This window comes from Canis lupus, chromosome 1, assembly GCF_048164855.1.
Source record: "Canis lupus baileyi chromosome 1, mCanLup2.hap1, whole genome shotgun sequence".
In the NCBI taxonomy this organism is placed as follows: Eukaryota; Metazoa; Chordata; class Mammalia; order Carnivora; family Canidae; genus Canis; species Canis lupus.
The window spans coordinates 79,500,274-79,515,464 of NC_132838.1; the positions used below are offsets into that span (position 1 = coordinate 79,500,274).

Here is a 15,191-nt window from a genome sequence, read left to right on the forward strand (position 1 = left end):
CTCTTATCTCCTGCCAGTGCCAACTCTTGTCTGAACCCAGATAGTAACCAAGATGGAAAAGTAGTCTGGAGAAATAGTCCACAGAGGCAGCATTTTAGAGTTTGGGACAGGTCAGAGAGAGTTGAAAAATAGATAAGAGGGTAAATTTAGTATTGCCAGCATTCTAACCTCTCTACACTTAATATTCCACCTTTGTTACTTTGAACCTTTCAAATTAAAAAGCTGCATGGAGAATTCTGGTAACTTGTAGATGCTCTTCTTCCTCTTGTCTCCCTGGAAAACGTCTTTTTTGTCGGATAACCCTTCCCTCTATCAGCAGCACCTCCATGAAAATCTCCCTTATCTCATTCATGAGGTCATTGATTTCACATATTTACTACTCATTTTCATTACAATTTTCACCTTTTGCCTTAATTAGCTATTGACTTTTTATTCTTCTTCTCATCTCTTCCAGAACACCCCTTGTTATCCTTACGTCCCTGGGGGCCTCCCTTATTACTAGCAGATGATGAGTGTCCAGAAAATTTTTGATTAATCAATAAAAGAGAGAACAAGTGGGTGAAAGAGTATGAGCTCCATAAGAAAAGGAAGAGTTGCGTAAGGTGGATCACAAGCACACAGGAAATTGAAAAATAAATAATAGTATATAATTGAGGACAACTTAGACAACTTAAAGTCAAGAATGAAACTCAGAATTGGGCTAAAACTTAAATAAAAATGGAATTCCAGAAAACAAACAAAAAATTCAAAACACATATTAAAAAATATGCAACCCAAATAAAATAAAGTTCACAAGTATTCTCTGTAATTGGCATACAAAAAAAAAATCTAATTTAGGAATGGCTTTTCTTTAGGTGCTGAGAAAAGGATTTTAAAGTCAATTCATTTGGTTCTTTGATTTCAGCAATTTTTTTCATTATATTTGCTAAACAGGGTAGAGTGAGGTTGGCACCACTTCAAAAATTTGTACTCATATTTTGACTTAGCAGCCAAACAAAGTTTACATTTATACTTGGTATTTGTCTATAGTTAATAGGAAGGAAAGAACATATGCTGTTAAGGGCTCTAGTGAATAATTTTCCCTTATTTCTAAAAATATAACTGGTATTTAAAGACTGACCCACTCATCTAAAGTTTAGATAACTCAAGGCAGATTGTAGAAGTATTTCTTCACACTCAAGATTATTAAATATGAAAGAACATATGTCCATTGAAAATTCATAGTACTAATTTTACTAAAATTTATTTTATATCATCCAGCCAAGACAGTACAACAGTTTGCTAATTTGATAGTAGTTCACTTAAATAGCTACTGGTTTCTACACAGGAAAGAGAGAGAAAGAAGAGGGGATAGAGAACAAAGAAAGATAGAAAAATTAAAGAATGAGTTTTATTATTATTCAGGTATTGTAAGGCCAACAAATAAGCCTGCTGCCATTGAAAAGAGAGTTTGTTACTTGTGAATCCCAGGAGGAGGGGGCATGCCACACCACAGGAGAGCCATACAGTGAAGCTCTGGGTCAGTCAGGAGGCAGAGAAGGGGGAGACTATGGACCTTTAGTGTGATTTCCTTGGGGAGGAACAGGTGAGGAATGGTAAAGAGATTTAAGATTGGTTAGTCTGAATATTTTCGGTGTGTATAGGGGCATAGAGACATAGGGACTGTTCATACTGGTCTGGTGCCTGGCCGGGATGATAAGGGAGATAGTGGGTAACAGACCTGGGAATATGGAGAGCCTGATAAAAGACACTGTTGAGGGTTCAGGCTCTGGATTGATTGATTTTCACTTGAAAAATGCATGCTCTAGATGAATTGTTTACTCTCTCTAGGAATTAACACTGGGATCACCTGACTCCCTCCAGGGTCCACAAGGCTCCAATGAATCAGAATACAGAATAGAAGACATGGTTATATAAGAAGGAAGGAAGCAAGCAAGGAAGGGGTTTTATTTCATAATACAATCAGTGTGTAGAATATGAGAAACAATAAATTGATATCCAAGTTGGAGAAAGGATGTGTCATTCTTTTTCACTTTGTTCTTATAAATAGCAGTGGTGTATGGTATTAAGAGCTCTGACTTTGGATTCAATAGGAACTGGGTGAAAATTCTGGCATTTAATACTAGCTGTGTGACCTTTCTGTAAGCTTTATATTCCTATAATGTAAAGATCAAAGTACCTTCTTTAAAGGGTTGTAAGATTTAAAGGCAATATTGTGTACACGGTGTATTAAATACTAGCTGCTTTTCTTTTAATTACTTTTGCCTAAATACTCACTGTTAATGCCCACCTCATACAGATGATGAAATCATGTGTTAGCTTTTCAAGTGAAGCTACGTTATTACACATCAGAGAAAAGGGTGGTATTTGTCTTACATTGCACCTATAAAATGTTTTAATAAATCTTACTTATAAAAGAAGGGAGAGAAGGATCAAAGAAAGAGGGAAAGATGGAAAGAAGGAAGGAAGGAGGGAAGGAAGGACATTTTGTGAATGAATACATGAAGAATAAACGAGTAAACATTTCTTTAACAATTCTGGGGAATGAGTAACAAAAATGTATACTGTTTTCATAAACATTTAATAAAGATGCCAAATAAAAATAGTAGTAATTTAGTGTAGAATGTTTTGGCATAGAAAACCGCAAATACTATTATATTTGTAATTTAAAGTACAAGATTCTCTGAGCCATGAATTCATAGAAATTGATTTGCAAAACTTCAATTAATGACCTTGGTTATTTGTCAATAAGAAGAGAGGGAGAGGTTACAGGAGTGCAAGTAAATTAACCTTTCATTCCATACTCTACTGACTTCTTCCACACTGACAAGTAATCAAGATTGTTTGACAGAAACAGCAAGTTGTTTAGCTTCTCAGCTCTCCTGCCACTAAAATATGATGTCAGATAATTTGTTCCTGTTTAGTTCTAGCTTGATTACTTCTGGTTCCTTGAGATTTGAATTGATGAAGTTTTACTTTAGTTACATGGCAGTGTTAATAAATGCTGTCATGTTTATTAATGAGATGCCAAAATTGTATTGTTATATTTAGAGGACAAAGTCAAGTTCATGTAACTTAAAGTAGTTGAATGTGATAAAAGGTTAATTAGACTTCATGACCTGTTTAGAATATGTCTTAGGTCTCAATATCAAGATAACTTTCAAGGCAAAATACCAAAACCCAGAATTAATTTATAAGATAACTATATAATTGCCTGTCATTTAAATAGTAAATAACTCTAATAGCTCCTGTAGAAATTTTCTGGATTTAAAAACAAAACTTAAAAAACAAAAACAAAAAACAAAAGCGAAGCAAAAGATTTACCAAGGTCAGCCATGGTGATATTTCCCTTGATCTTATGCCAATTATTATGCAAATATATTGCCCACACTATATTCCAAAGATTTCAAATTGAAGAAAGAATCCTTAGTGAGAACTTTCTACAAATTACTCAAGATGCATAACATGAAATTTTAAAATGCAATGGAATCAGCGAATAGCAGAATACGTGCTGCAGAAAATTTCTCTTTCATCATTACTCATTTTTGGCTGAAGGTAAAAAGATTATTATCCTGGAAGACTAGGAAGAACACCATCCAATGACTAATGACAGTTTTAATTGGTAAAAATAGGCCTACATAACTAAAGCTTCTGCCATATTGAAATTATGAAATAATTTTTTTTTCATCAAATGAAAGATGTCACTGGGAACACTAAGATTTTTTTTTTCACTTTTCAGACAAACAAAATGCAAGGTAAACCATACCTAGATATATCTGGGTAGAATTTTTCAAACTTCTATGACAAAATAACCAACGGGCTTCCAGTTTTTAAAAAGTATTAAACTACTTTTGAAAAATCAGATTTGGAAACAAAATAAAATCAGAATATTCAAGAGGGACAGTTGTGCATAGGTTATAGTGATGATTAATATCCAAAAATTTCTTTTATGGGTTATAGAGAAATGACTTTATTTTTTTTTAAAGATTTCATTTATTCATTCATGAGAGACACAGAGAGACAGGGAGAAGCAGGCTCCATGCAGGGAGCCTGACATGGGACTCAATCCCTGGTCTCTAGTATCACACTCTGGGCTGAAGGCGGTGCCAAACCCCTGGGCCACCAGGGCTGCCAGAGAAATGACATTAAAAAGAGATACAAAAATTTTATTAAATAGGAGACACTAGGCTTCCTAATGTTACCATTCTTACTTGATAGTCATATTTAGAAGAATAACCACCTACTTAAAAATAATAGCAGACATGTGAAAACTTCTGTGAATAAGATATTTCTCTCTCATGTAAATGAGCACTCTCCTTTTACTGAAACATTCCCCACAATAATAGAGTAAATTGGGATCCCTGGGTGGCGCAGTGGTTTAGCGCCTGCCTTTGGCCCAGGGTGCGATCCTGGAGACCCGGGATCGAATCCCACATCGGGCTTCCGGTGCATGGAGCCTGCTTCTCCCTCTGCCTGTGTCTCTGCCTCTCTCTCTCTCTCTGTGTGTGTGTAACTATCATAAATTTAAAAAAAAAAATAGAGTAAATTGTTGTGCATCATGTGAATTTCTCCTTGAGTGAGATTGGTAGTTTGGTCCTTTAAAAATTTTATTCATTTCATTTAGGTTGTTGAATTTACAGCTCTTGGTTGCTGATAGTATTCCTTTGTCCTTTAAGTATCTCTAGGGTCTGTAGTGATGTCTTTTCAATTTTTCCTGATATTTGTAATTTGTATTTTCTCTCTTTTTTTCTTAGGTAGTCTAGGGAGAAATATATTAACTTTATTGAATCTTACAAAGCACTAACCTTTTGTTTGTTGGCTTCACTTTTTTCCTGTTCTCAATTTCATTGATTTCTAGTCTTATTTTCATTATCTTTTCTTCTCTTTGCTTTTGGTAATTTGTCTTTCTATATTTAGTTTTTTTAAGGAGGAAGCTTAAAACTTAGATCATTTGTTTTCAGATATTTTCTCTTTCTCTTTCCTACTTTAAGTATTAAATACTATAAACTTCTAAGAATTGCTTTAGCTATTCTTTAAAAGTCATCAAACTTTTAAAAAAAAGATTTATTATTTAGTATTTTAGAGTGGTGGGGAAGGATAGCGGGAGAGAGAGTCTCAAGCAGACTCCATACTGAGTGCAGAGCCCTTAGTTGGGGCTCAATTTCACAATCCTGAAATCATGACCTGAGCCAAAACCCAAAAGTCATGTTTATCCAACTGGGCCACTCAAGTGGCCCAGTCATCAAATTTCATCAAATTTTATGATGATGTCTTTTCATTTTCATTCAATTGAAAACATTTTCTAACTTCCTATGTGACTTTTCAAATGTTAATTATTGAGGAATATGGTGTTTTTTCAAGTATTTAGAGATTTTCTAGATAGCTTTCTGTAATTTATTTCTAGTTTAATTCCATGATAGCCACATGAGAAAAGAGAGACTCTTTCCCAATTTGTGGGCTGGATGTTGAAGCTGATGATGCCACACACACCAAAAGAATTTGGAAGAAAATCTTTTACTCATGAAAGGTATTCATGGAAAAGCAAATCAGGTGCAATCTGGTTCATAATGGCAAGAGCATAAGAGGATTTGTGATGTGATGGCTTCGCTTTGACTCTAGCTAAAAAGTGGATCTGGAGTGGATTTCTTCCTGTCCCAGGTTTGTGTGCTTTGAACTTTCTATGGGAACCAGGGGACTGATGGATTTTTTTTTTCTTTTTTAGTATTAGCTTCTCTATATATGTGGCAAAGGGGGAAGGAAAGGTATGTGGCCTGAAAATTGTTAGTGGTCAGAGAGCAAAAATGGAGTCAGGTCTCTTATTACAGTTCACCCCAATGCTTGACTGATAATAGAAATGTGCCATGTCTCATTCAATTGAATTTGAATTTGTTTAGGCATAATTTTAGAAGCCTATGTAGGAAACTACAATGAAAATGAGACTTTGGATAGACATGTATATCCAAACATATCAGGCAGTTGTAGGGAGCCAAGAAAAAATGTTGGAGTATTTGCTCACAAAATTGAGTGGCATTATTATTTTTTTTGAGTGGCATTATTAACAAACTTACCTTGTTGTTTTATTTTTGGAGTTATTTGAGCATTTTTTTCCATAATGGCTATCCACAAAAAATGAGAGGTAACTTTAAGGCAGTAGGCTAGCCAGTAGATAGGCTAAGGCTAGGCAATTATTAGCAATTGAGGTCACCAGGAAGCATTGCCCCTCACTGAGGGCATCCAAAGGCATGTGTTTAGAGGGGAAATTGGTTATTTCCTGGTAAAGTCTGGGTTATGGGCAGTGTCAGTGACTGCTAAGACTGTAAGTAGGAGAAGTATAATATGCAGGATTATAATTATTTTGTATCTACTAAGGTTGGGGAAAAAAAAAATACATGGAGGGCCAAAAAGCCAAATGGGTTGAAATATTGCTCAGTTCCTCTATATCCTAATTGTTTTTCTGTGTATTTGTTGATTACTAAGAAGGATGTTGAAGTCTTTGACATAATTGTGGCTTTCTCTCATCCTTTTTTCCAGTTTTAGAAATTTTTGTTATATATATATTAAAGTTCTGGTATTAGAAATGTACATATATAAAATGGTTATACCTTTTTGGTTATACCTTTTATCATTATGTAATATTATTCTTTATTCATAGTAATATTTCTTGCTTTTAAGTCCACTTTGATATTATATTAGTTTGTGTGTGTGTATCTGTGTGTTGATAATTATTTTGCTTGGTGTTTTCTGAGATCTGGGAACCTGTGATTAGTATCTTGATTAATTTTGGAAAACTCTCAACTTTAATCTCTTCAAATAATTTTGTCTACCCCATTCCCTCTATTCTTTCGCGATTCTAGTAACAATGGTGTTAGAACATTGCGTATTGTGCCACATTAGTTACATATGATACTCTGGGATTTTTTTCTACATTTTTTTTTTTTTTTACATTTTGTATTTCAGTGTGGATGATTTCTACTGACATATTTTCAAATTCACTATTTCCTTGGCTTCATGAAACCTACTAATGAGTCTACTGATGGCATTCTTTTTTATTACTATGAATTCCATTTCAATTATTTTTATTCCATTATATCTTAAATTTTTAAACGTCTTTTAACATATTAATCATAGATATTTTAAATTCCTTTTCCAGTAGTTCAAATATTGGAATCAGGGCAGCCCAGGTGGCTCAGTGGTTTAGTGCTGCTTTCAGTTCAGGGCTTGATCTTGGGGACCCAGGATCGAGTCCCACTTTGGGCTCCCTGCAAGGAGTCTGCTTCTCCCTCTGCCTGTGTCTCTGCCTCTCTCTCTCTCTCTGTGTCTCATTAATAAATAAATAAAATCTTTTAAAAAAATATTGGGATCATATCTGAGTCTGGTTGTATATATTGCTTTGTCTCTTGATGTTGTGTTTTTTTTCCCTTGAATCTTTGTCTTGTAATATTTGGTAGAAAGCTGAAGATTAATTTAAGACAGAAGAAACTGAGATAATTAGTATTTATGGCTAGAAAAAGACATAGCCCTTCTTTTTTTTGGCCAGGGCTTTATTATAAACAGTGAGTTAATCTAGTTAAGATTTGAGTTAGCTTGGGGTTTTGTTGTTGCTGTACTTACCCTAGTGCACCTCACTTTTCACATTTCTCTAGTATAAACTTGCATGTAAGATGTAGGTTGGTTGGTCAGAGGTTTTGTTTTGTTTTCAATGTTTCCCCCCTCAACTTTAATTATTCCCTTTGTACCTATCCCTCAGAGAAGATCTATCTCATTGCCCTTGATACTTTTCCAATAGTAGCTTAAACAGTGTGTATGTACCATAGCCAAACAAGGGTTTACTTCCCAATTTTCCCTGCAGACTTTCCTCTTCCCTTGGGTTTCAAGTTAATTCCTTGCTTTACAATCCCAGCTTTCTTATGGTTTCTGTAGGAGTTTCAATTTTTCAGATTATTAAACTTTTTACTATAAGAATAGGAGTGTTTCTCTTTCAGCATTTTAAGAGGAAGTCAGAAGTAAAACATATTTTTAAAAATTGAATATCTTTCCTAAATCTTTGATAAAAAACTTACTATATTTTTGAGACACAATCTAATTAGTATAAAACCTCCTAAATAATATGTCCTCAGTCTAGAATTTATATCATGACACTTAACTGCACAAGAAGTTCTTTTACTTTTTAAAAAGTTTTTTTAGTTGAGTATAGTTGCACACATTACATTAGTTCCAAGTGTACAACATAGTGACTCAGCAAGTTTATACATTATGCTATGCTCACCACAAGTGTAGCTACCATCTGTCACCATATACTGCTCTGACCATATCACTGACTATATTCCTTATGCTGTGCTTTCTTACTTATTCCATAGCTGGAAGCTTATCTCTCAGACTCCCCTTTACCCATTTTGCTTATCCCTCCACCCCTCTGGCAACCTTAAGTTTATTCTCTATGTTTATAGGTCTAATTCTGTTTTTTGTTTATGTATTTATTTGGTTTCTTTTAGAGTCCATATATGAATGAAATCTTATGGTATTTATCATTTTCAGTCTAAGGAAGACAGACAGACACACACACACACTGGAATATTAAACAGCCATAAAAAGGATGAAATTGTGCCATTTACAGTATCATGGATGGGCCTAGAGAATATTATGCTGAGAGAACATTTTCTTAATGACTTTTTTCTGAATTTATTTGATACCACAGTGAAAGAAGACAATGAATGTCCTACCAGAATTTAACTTAATTTAATTTAATTATTTAATTTAATTTAATTTAATTAACTTTTAGAGAGAGAGCATTGCAAGGGGAAGGGCAGAGAAAGAGGGAGAGAGAATCTCAAGCAGGCTCCATGCTCAGTATGCAGCCAGATGCAGAGCTCTGTCTCATGACCCTGATATCATGACCTGAGCTGAAATCAAGAGTAGGATGTTTAACAAACTGAACCACTCAAGTGCCCCCAGAATTTTATTTTAATTTAACAAATAGACTGTATTCTGTGAGTGGCTCTGTGATAGTTGGCAGTTCTGATGAAGAGTTGGTATTTAGTTATTTTCTGAACATAATAGAGAGTTAAGCTATAAATGTATTTATTTTCCTATCTTCATGGATAAAATGAGTACTGAATAAATTGTTTACCAAAGGATTTATGCTTATCTAAGTGCTTTTAGTAAGATGGACTTCAGTGAGAGAGCTTATATTTTTCAGTTTACATGTAGGGATCTCCTTTGCCAGCAACAACTTTGAAACCCAGAACCATGTTTTTCTATATCAACTCCTTCAGTATCAAATACATTAAACAGAGGTAGGACCTTGAGCCAATGTATATCCTAGACAAAATCACCCCACTGAACCAATCACTATCTCAGTCCCTGAAATTTGGAATTGGCTTGCTGGGATTCTCCTCAGTAGACATAGGGCTCTGGATCTTAGGGCATATGTATTATGTCTCTTAGAAGATATAGGTAGGATGGTTTATTAACAGACAGTATTGTTTTTCATAAGTTCATTGAAAAGGGAATTTTCTGATTTTTTTTTCGAAACTGGAAGGGGTGTTTTAATGTGTTAATGTTCTTTTTCATAGCAGTCCAGGATTATAAATCAATGCTGCAACAGTAAACTATGAGACAATGTGTATGAAAAGAAAAAGAAATAGATTTTAACTGATTAAATCCTAAGAGATTATTAATAATAAGAGAGAAGTAAAGGGGGGAAATTCTTTAAAAGAAGATGTAATAGATAATACAGAGGGCTGTTATTGTCTCACTTCTATTTGTCTAGCCATCCTAAATCTCTTGATGGGCACATCTACTCTTTAAACTCTCTGAGAAAAACACTGAGATTATTTAAGTCTCTTCTTACTCCGTTCACCTCTTCACATTTTAGAGGCTCTAATAATTGGCTATGATTGAAATCTCTCCCGGCTACATGAACAATAACCAAATACAATGACAATGCACATAATGGGCATAAAAGAAACATCATTGTTAAGTTTTCATGTGATTTGAATTGAGATGTTAATTCTAATCATCTGTTTTTATAAAAGGTTTGTTTGGATTTTTTTTGTCTGTTTTTTTTCTTCCCCTCAGTGAATGTTGTCTTTTTATTACTGTGCATGTTTTATGAGTTGTGATTTATTTGTGTGTGTTGAATTTGATTTATTTCTGTTGTACTCTAGTTTTTTAAAATCTGATTTAAAAATGAAGTTTGGGATATAAAATTTGTGCTCTGTGTTGTCAGTTCCCCCATCATTCTTTGATGACCTTGACCAAACAGAGGTCTAATAGTATTCACTTCTGTTCTGCTATCACACGCAATTTGGTACCACTCTGTTTTATTCTTTATTGCCTACCTCATATTTTGTAGTTTCTATTCCTCAGCATCAACATTTTACTAAGATGACTGGTTGAGGAAGTAAAAGGACAAAAATGCTCCAGCTTTCTGAAATTATTTATGTACAGATAAGATAAAGAGATAAAAGACAAATATGGCAGCCTAGGCACATTATTTGTTTTTAATGGTCCACTGTTATTTTTCTATACTTTTAACCCATGTAGTTATCCTTCTAGCCAGAAATAAAGGAGCCACCTGCAAGTAAAGTGGAAAATGAAACATGCAGAATCAAGTTCTCTTGGTAAGTCTGTCAAAGATTAGGAGAGGGCAATGAAATTTTCATGAAAATTTGCATATGAACAGAAACAGTTCCTTTAGAGAGACAGTCATATATGTCTATTTAAAGCCTGTGTGTATGATAATTAATATCCATGGGAAGATGAGAGTAGGAAAGATATCTTTGTTTTCTCAAATCTATTTTAAGAACAGAGAATCTTCCAGAAGACTATGTCTATGGTGAGTGTCAAGATTTGTGGGCCTAAGGTCTCAGTGCCTCTAAGTTTCTAATCTCAGAGAAAGAGGCTGCAGAACTAGGAGAGAAGCCAGTTGCAGTCAGTTCACACTATAAGGAAACAGAATAGAGAAAACCTGAGAAGTCACATGTGTATGTTTATACACATCCACACTTCTTTTATACGTGTATTTCCAGCTGTCCTCTACATTTCTAGTTTAAAAAGTGAGGATACCAAAACCAGATAAAAACATTAAAAGAAAAGGAAACTACAGCTAATAGCTATTGAAACCTGATAGCTCTCATGAATATAAATGCAAAAATCCTCAATCCTCAATAAACGATTAACAATGTAAATCCAGCAACATACAAAATAATTATATGCCATGATCAAGTGGGATTTATTCCAGGTAGGCCAGCTGACTCAACACTTGAAAATCAAGTAATTTAATTCATCACATCAAGTTAAAGAAGAAACATTATATGTCATATCAATAATGCAGAAAAATCATTTGACAAAATTCAAATGCCATTCAAGATAAAAAGTTTCAACAAACGTGGAATAGAGGAGAGCTTCCTCAGCTTGACAAAGAATATATACAAAAAACCTACATGTACAAATATATAAAAAACATATACAAATATAAAAAATATACAAAAAAACATACATAATGGTGAAAAACCAGATGCTTTCTCCCAAATATCAGAAATGATGCAAGGAAACTCCCTTTGAACATTCCATTCAACACTTAAAAATCCTAGCTAATTTAGCTAGACAAGGAAAGGAAATAAAGGTATGCAGATTGAGAAGGAGAAAATAAAATGTTTTTGTTCTTTTTTAATGGTTTGATTGTCTATGTAGAAATCCCTAGGAACCAACAAAACTTTTCTTGAACAACTAAGCATTTATAGCAAGTTTTCATGATACGAGGTAAGCACAGACAAGTTAATTGCTCATACCAGCAATGAACAATTAGATTTTGAAATTAAAAAACAAAATAGGACCAGAATAATGAAATAATTAGATACAAGGCTAACAAAATATATAAGGAGAAAAATACAAAACTCTGATGAAAGAAGCTAAACAAAATCTGAAAAGTAGAGAGACAGTCTATGTTTATGAATAGGAATACTCAATATTGTTAACGTGTTAGTTCTTCCAAACTTGATCTATAGATTCAATATAATTCTACTCAAAATTTCAGCAAATTCTTTTGTTAATTTTAATAAACCAGTTTTAAAGATTATATGGACAAAGGACTTAGAGTAGACAACAGAGTGCTAATGAAGAAGAACCAAGTCAGAGGACTGACACAACCAACTTCAGGGCTTAATATATAGCTCCAATAACTAATACAATGTGGTATTAGTGAAAGAATAGACAAATAGATCAATGAAACAGAAAAGAGAGGCCAGGGGGACTTTTAGGGTAGCGCAACTATTCTGTATAAAACCATAATGGTGGATACATGACATTATGCATTTGGCAAAACCCATAAAACTGTACAAAGGTGAATCTTAGTGTAAACTACCCACTTTAAGGACTGAAATAATAGGTTGGTGTTATTTAATTAATTATAACAAATGTACCACACTAATGAACTACATTGATAATAGAGGAAGTTGTGGGGGAGATATATGGCAACTCCATATTATCTGCTCAGTTGTTTTTTTTTTTTTCCTGTAAATCTAACACAGTTCTTAAAAAATACAGCCTATTAATTGAAAGAAAAGTGAGGGCATAAACCAAAAATGTGGAGGGATTTTTCTTAATACTTTCCCCCTCTCCATATTCACTCACTCTATATCCAGTCAGTCCAAGGATTCAAAGTCCTAAATTACTTTCAAATTCATTTGCTTTTCTTTTTAACTTAGTTGCCATTTTCTGGCACAGATCATCATTATCTCTACATGGATTTTACAGCGTCTTCCCAGCTGGTCTCACTTGCTTCCTATCTTCAGCGTTTCAATTCATTCTTCAAAACGTTGGCAGAGTGATATTTCTTTAATATGAAAAATATCATGTCATTACACTGCTTAAAACTCTTCACTGGATTTCTATTTCCAACCTTCTTTCCATATCTTACAAGAACCTTTATCATCTAGACGTTGTTTATTTTTCAGTTGCTTTCTCTGACTACATTCTTTCTTGCTTTCTAGACTTGACATATACTGAACTTTGCATAGTTTGACCTGTGCTATACCCTTTAGGTCTTTAGTCTTAATATCTGATGATCTCACTGCTTGAATTCTGTCCTTGCCATTTTTTTCTTTTTTGCCTACCTTATATTTTATCATTTGAAATTTAGCTGAACTATTACATCACCTAGGAATCTCACCACAAACGGAGTTAAATATTCCTAAGTTACTTCAAATTTTTCTTAACGTGATATGCATACTTCTTGCTTTCTTCTCCATATCTCCATTGATCATTACTTCTGGGAAGACAGACTCACATCTACATTCATCAAGGTCTTTCCAGAATCTGTAGTATAACAGACTCTCTATTACACTTTTAAAAAACAAAAAAACAAACCACTTGGAATCAGCCCTAATAATGTATCACAGTTGAATTCATGTCATTAATGAAAAGATAGCCTCCAAATACACACACACACACACACACACATACACATATACACATATATATGTTAATTGGATGAGTCTATTGGAAGAAAAGAAATATAACTGAAAGAATTGGATCAAGGATTATAATATTAAATTCTTCTGATGTTCAGGACATTCCTAATATCTTGGTTTTATTGAAGTATAATTCACATACTATATAATTCACTCATGGAGAATATACAAGTCAATGGTTTTTATTATATGGTGTATGACCACCACTGCAATCAGTTTAGTACATTTGCACTATTTCCCTGTAGTCTTACTCCTTAATCTCTTATGTCCCCAAACCCTAGGCAGCCACTAACTTAGTGCCTGTCTTTATGGATATGTCTATCTTGTACATTTCATATAACTGGAATCATATAATATGTAGTCCTTAGCACCTGGCTTCTTTCACTTGGCATAATGTCTGCAAGGTTCCTCCATGTCCTAGTAACTTTTGACAGTGTTAGCTATGAATCTTGGAAGTTTTCAATGACAGAGTGAGCCAAAAACATATCCAAATCTAACCTAATCTATTATTTGAAAGAATTTTAAATGTCATAATTGACATTCATCCTATTGGCCAGTGTACATTTTACCAAATATATTTTATATGACAAAATTTAAAGTTTATTACCAGTTATGAAGAACTTTAGAGTAGCCTGTCATTCAAGGCTTTGTAAATGTACATTATATGCTATAAATAGGGTGCACATTTTTCTTTATTTGAGTTTACTTCAGTACACCCCAGAATAGAATAATAATGGCAAATAGGTTGTGTTGAGTCTGTAAATATATCTATAGTCATTGAAACTATTTAAATGTATTTCTCAGAAATATTATTTGATTGAATTTTACTCCCTTCTAGAAAGAATTCAGTATACTTCTGAAAACATAAAGGCTGCCTTTGTTTGACATAATTTGGTATTATCTTCTTCCAACAATTGGTGAAGAAAACATAGGGAATGGCTTTAAAATTCTGATGAAATACACATTTATACTTTAGAGCACTTGTGGACAGTTGATTTACTGCTGATAAAAAATATTAACAGCTCCAGTTTGCTTCATTATGTGTGCAATAAAGTAGCTAATGTTCTTTTCCTTCCTTTTGTAGAAATGGTAAATGAAGATTTGCATTCAGGGTAGAGCTTCCTCTTGGGGAAGCAATAGAAGCTTAGACTGACATTCCCTAAGCCCCAAACCTTGTTAAAAGTGGTTTCAGTCCTGGGGACCTAATGCACTGATTGCTTCCCTAGAAGGAGTCTCATTGCTTGCTCCATTCGGTCCTATTACGGAAGGTCTAATTACATCTATTATGCTGTTCGGTTTCACAGAAGGTTGGGGAAGGAAATTAGGGGTATTAGGGAATGGGATTAGGGGTGTGTAACACACACACACACACACACACACATTGTGGATTTTAAGAAATGAACTGGTGACCAAACTAGAGTATTTGTGAGATCATATCTAAATTATCAAGTGTGTTACTGTAACAAGACAAAATGGAGATAGTTCCAATTCTATATGATTGCTCAGGCAACAGGGAACCAATTACACTGTCAAAATCTGAGATACTGAAGCTTAAAAGCCCCAGAGGACTTTTTTGCAACTTTTTTTTTTTGTCATCAGTGAAAGGGCAAGTAACACATTTTTTTAAATCCTGTTGTAAAGTGTCACTTACATTCTGAGCTCCCCAAAACCTTTCTAAGCATATTCTTCACCCGCATAGTGCAAACAGTAAATGCTTAT

The 15,191-nt window shown here is 33.9% G+C and overlaps 1 long non-coding RNA gene across 2 annotated transcripts in view; it reads right to left on the bottom strand.

The window, feature by feature from the left end:
• Positions 1 to 15,191, bottom strand: part of LOC140639040 (uncharacterized) — a 187,616-nt gene that overhangs the window by 57,304 nt on the left and 115,121 nt on the right. The window lies entirely within an intron of this gene.